The sequence below is a fragment of the Nerophis lumbriciformis genome, unplaced genomic scaffold (assembly GCF_033978685.3).
Source record: "Nerophis lumbriciformis unplaced genomic scaffold, RoL_Nlum_v2.1 HiC_scaffold_561, whole genome shotgun sequence".
Lineage (NCBI taxonomy): Eukaryota > Metazoa > Chordata > Actinopteri > Syngnathiformes > Syngnathidae > Nerophis > Nerophis lumbriciformis.
This window is the reverse complement of record NW_027316794.1, coordinates 2,059-7,500: the sequence shown is the minus strand read 5'-3', so window position 1 is coordinate 7,500 and position 5,442 is coordinate 2,059.

Genomic DNA, 5,442 nt, shown 5'->3' with positions numbered 1-5,442 from the left:
GAAAAATCGAGAGAAGGTAAAAAGTAGGTGAAAAATTAAGCCTCTCTCGTTAAGGTACTTAGAAAAAATCCCAAAAAAAAAATGAACTCCCATTGAAATGAATGGGGAAAAATTTTTTTCTCGTTTTTTTTCTAAGTACAACAACGAGAGAAGGTAAAAAATTGTTTTTTTTAGCCTCTCTCGTTAAGGTACTTAGAAAAAAACCCAGATTTTTTTTTTTCTCGTTTTTTTTCTAAGTACAACAACGAGAGAAGGTAAAAACAGGTGCTTTTTAGCCTCTCTCGTTAAGGTACTTGGAAAAAATCCGAGACATGTTTGGTCTTCCCCACTGACAGTGCGCCTTTGCTGGGTAAGTTGTGGACGTGCCAGGCACCCCCGGGACACCGGTGGAACGCGGCCGGACTCGTGGTACTCCAACCCGGGCATAATTTTGGATATTTCCCGGTCCTTTTTTTCCCCACTTTCCCAACTTTTCTTCCGAATCACAGTGCGCCTTTGCTGGGTAAGTTGTGGACATGGCAGGCACCCCCGGGACACCGGTGGAACGCGGCCGGACTCGTGGTACTCCAACCCGGGCATAATATTGGATCAAATTCGGGACTTTTGCCCACTTTCCCAACTTTTCTTCCCAATCACAGTGCGCCTTTGCTGGGTAAGTTGTGGACATGCCAGGCACCCCCGGGACACCGGTGGAACGCGGCCGGACTCGTGGTACTCCAACCCGGGCATAATTTTGGACCAAATTCGGGACTTTTGCCCACTTTCCCAACTTTTCTTCCCAATCACAGTGCGCCTTTGCTGGGTAAGTTGTGGACATGCCAGGCACCCCCGGGACACCGGTGGAACGCGGCCGGACTCGTGGTACTCCAACCCGGGCATAATTTTGGATCAAATTCGGGACTTTTGCCCACTTTCCCAACTTTTCTTCCCAATCACAGTGCGCCTTTGCTGGGTGCGTTGTGGACATTGTAGGCACCCCGGAACCCTGGTGGAACGCGGCGGGACTTGTGGGACTCGAACCTGGGTGTGACTTTGGACCAAATTCGGGACTTTTGCCCACTTTCCCAACTTTTCTTCCCAATCACAGTGCGCCTTTGCTGGGTGCGTTGTGGACATTGTAGGCACCCCGGAACCCTGGTGGAACGCGGCGGGACTTGTGGGACTCGAACCTGGGTGTGATTTTGGACCAAATTCGGGACTTTTGCCCACTTTCCCAACTTTTCTTCCCAATCACAGTGCGCCTTTGCTGGGTGCGTTGTGGACATTGTAGGCACCCCGAGACACTGGTGGAACGCGGCGGGACTTGTGGGACTCGAACCTGGGTGTGATTTTGGACCAAATTCGGGACTTTTGCCCACTTTCCCAACTTTTCTTCCCAATCACAGTGCGCCTTTGCTGGGTGCGTTGTGGACATTGTAGGCACCCCGAGACACTGGTGGAACGCGGCGGGACTTGTGGGACTCGAACCTGGGTGTGATTTTGGACCAAATTCGGGACTTTTGCCCACTTTCCCAACTTTTCTTCCCAATCACAGTGCGCCTTTGCTGGGTGCGTTGTGGACATTGTAGGCACCCCGAGACACTGGTGGAACGCGGCGGGACTTGTGGGACTCGAACCTGGGTGTGATTTTGGACCAAATTCGGGACTTTTGCCCACTTTCCCAACTTTTCTTCCCAATCACAGTGCGCCTTTGCTGGGTGCGTTGTGGACATTGTAGGCACCCCGAGACACTGGTGGAACGCGGCGGGACTTGTGGGACTCGAACCTGGGTGTGATTTTGGACCAAATTCGGGACTTTTGCCCACTTTCCCAACTTTTCTTCCCAATCACAGTGCGCCTTTGCTGGGTGCGTTGTGGACATTGTAGGCACCCCGGCACTCTGGTGGAACGCGGCGGGACTTGTGGGACTCGAACCTGGGTGTGATTTTGGACCAAATTCGGGACTTTTGCCCACTTTCCCAACTTTTCTTCCCAATCACAGTGCGCCTTTGCTGGGTGCGTTGTGGACATTGTAGGCACCCCGGAACCCTGGTGGAACGCGGCGGGACTTGTGGGACTCGAACCTGGGTGTGATTTTGGACCAAATTCGGGACTTTTGCCCACTTTCCCAACTTTTCTTCCCAATCACAGTGCGCCTTTGCTGGGTGCGTTGTGGACATTGTAGGCACCCCGGCACTCTGGTGGAACGCGGCGGGACTTGTGGGACTCGAACCTGGGTGTGATTTTGGACCAAATTCGGGACTTTTGCCCACTTTCCCAACTTTTCTTCCCAATCACAGTGCGCCTTTGCTGGGTGCGTTGTGGACATTGTAGGCACCCCGGAACCCTGGTGGAACGCGGCGGGACTTGTGGGACTCGAACCTGGGTGTGATTTTGGACCAAATTCGGGACTTTTGCCCACTTTCCCAACTTTTCTTCCCAATCACAGTGCGCCTTTGCTGGGTAAGTTGTGGACATTGTAGGCACCCCGGCACTCTGATGGAACGCGGCGGGACTTGCGGGACTCGAACCTGGGTGTGATTTTGGACCAAATTCGGGACTTTTGCCCACTTTCCCAACTTTTCTTCCCACTCACAGTGCGCCTTTGCTGGGTGCGTCGTGGACATGTCAGGCACCCCGGAACCCTGGTGGAACGCGGCGGGACTTGTGGGACTCGAACCTGGGTGTGATTTTGGACCAAATTCGGGACTTTTGCCCACTTTCCCAACTTTTCTTCCCACTCACAGTGCACCTTTGCTGGGTAAGTTGTGGACATGCCAGGCACCCCCGGAACCCTGGTGGAACGCGGCGGGACTTGTGGGACTCGAACCTGGGTGTGATTTTGGACCAAATTCGGGACTTTTGCCCACTTTCCCAACTTTTCTTCCCAATCACAGTGCGCCTTTGCTGGGTAAGTTGTGGACATTGTAGGCACCCCGGCACTCTGATGGAACGCGGCGGGACTTGCGGGACTCGAACCTGGGTGTGATTTTGGACCAAATTCGGGACTTTTGCCCACTTTCCCAACTTTTCTTCCCAATCACAGTGCGCCTTTGCTGGGTGCGTTGTGGACATTGTAGGCACCCCGGAACCCTGGTGGAACGCGGCGGGACTTGTGGGACTCGAACCTGGGTGTGATTTTGGACCAAATTCGGGACTTTTGCCCACTTTCCCAACTTTTCTTCCCAATCACAGTGCGCCTTTGCTGGGTAAGTTGTGGACATGCCAGGCACCCCCGGGACACCGGTGGAACGCGGCCGGACTCGTGGTACTCCAACCCGGGCATAATTTTGGATCAAATTCGGGACTTTTGCCCACTTTCCCAACTTTTCTTCCCAATCACAGTGCGCCTTTGCTGGGTGCGTTGTGGACATTGTAGGCACCCCGGAACCCTGGTGGAACGCGGCGGGACTTGTGGGACTCGAACCTGGGTGTGATTTTGGACCAAATTCGGGACTTTTGCCCACTTTCCCAACTTTTCTTCCCAATCACAGTGCGCCTTTGCTGGGTGCGTTGTGGACATTGTAGGCACCCCGGAACCCTGGTGGAACGCGGCGGGACTTGTGGGACTCGAACCTGGGTGTGATTTTGGACCAAATTCGGGACTTTTGCCCACTTTCCCAACTTTTCTTCCCAATCACAGTGCGCCTTTGCTGGGTGCGTCGTGGACATGTCAGGCACCCCGGAACCCTGGTGGAACGCGGCGGGACTTGTGGGACTCGAACCTGGGTGTGATTTTGGACCAAATTCGGGACTTTTGCCCACTTTCCCAACTTTTCTTCCCAATCATAGTGCGCCTTTGCTGGGTGCGTCGTGGACATGTCAGGCACCCCGGAACCCTGGTGGAACGCGGCGGGACTTGTGGGACTCGAACCTGGGTGTGATTTTGGACCAAATTCGGGACTTTTGCCCACTTTCCCAACTTTTCTTCCCAATCACAGTGCGCCTTTGCTGGGTGCGTTGTGGACATTGTAGGCACCCCGGAACCCTGGTGGAACGCGGCGGGACTTGTGGGACTCGAACCTGGGTGTGATTTTGGACCAAATTCGGGACTTTTGCCCACTTTCCCAACTTTTCTTCCCAATCACAGTGCGCCTTTGCTGGGTGCGTCGTGGACATTGTAGGCACCCCGGAACCCTGGTGGAACGCGGCGGGACTTGTGGGACTCGAACCTGGGTGTGATTTTGGACCAAATTCGGGACTTTTGCCCACTTTCCCAACTTTTCTTCCCAATCACAGTGCGCCTTTGCTGGGTGCGTCGTGGACATTGTAGGCACCCCGGAACCCTGGTGGAACGCGGCGGGACTTGTGGGACTCGAACCTGGGTGTGATTTTGGACCAAATTCGGGACTTTTGCCCACTTTCCCAACTTTTCTTCCCAATCACAGTGCGCCTTTGCTGGGTGCGTTGTGGACATTGTAGGCACCCCGGAACCCTGGTGGAACGCGGCGGGACTTGTGGGACTCTAATCTGGGTGTGATTTTGGATAAAATTCGGGACTTTTGCCCACTTTCCCAACTTTTCTTCCCAATCACAGTGCACCTTTGCTGGGTGCGTCGTGGACATGTCAGGCACCCCGGAACCCTGGTGGAACGCGGCGGGACTTGTGGGACTCGAACCTGGGTGTGATGCCTTTGCTGGGTGCGTTGTGGACATTGTAGGCACCCCGAGACACTGGTGGAACGCGGCGGGACTTGTGGGACTCGAACCTGGGTATAATTTTGGATAAAATTCGGGACTTTTGCCCACTTTCCCAACTTTTCTTCCCAATCACAGTGCGCCTTTGCTGGGTGCGTCGTGGACATGTCAGGCACCCCGGAACCCTGGTGGAACGCGGCGGGACTTGTGGGACTCGAACCTGGGTGTGATGCCTTTGCTGGGTGCGTTGTGGACATTGTAGGCACCCCGAGACACTGGTGGAACGCGGCGGGACTTGTGGGACTCGAACCTGGGTATAATTTTGGATAAAATTCGGGACTTTTGCCCACTTTCCCAACTTTTCTTCCCAATCACAGTGCGCCTTTGCTGGGTGCGTCGTGGACATGTCAGGCACCCCGGAACCCTGGTGGAACGCGGCGGGACTTGTGGGACTCGAACCTGGGTGTGATTTTGGATCATTTCGTGGCCTTTTGCTATGCATGCCTTCTCCCCGCTAGTTTGATGTGTGCTGCTGCAAAAGTTCCAAGAGGGCGTTTTTGCCCCCCTCCAAACTCCCTCTCTTTGTTTATAGTGCATATTTTCTGCTGGATCTACTCTCTATTTACTCCAAGGAAAAAAACTAGCCGGTCGCGGCAAATTTTTACAATCGGTCGCCAAACTACGGCACGAGGGCCGAACGCGGTACGCCGGCGTCCAAGATACGGCCCGGGGATTTTTTTGATTTTTTGGGCTTTTTTTGATTTTTTTGGACATGTTGGGCATCCCAGGACTCGGGTGCGACTGCAGGACGTGTGGGGCTCTAAC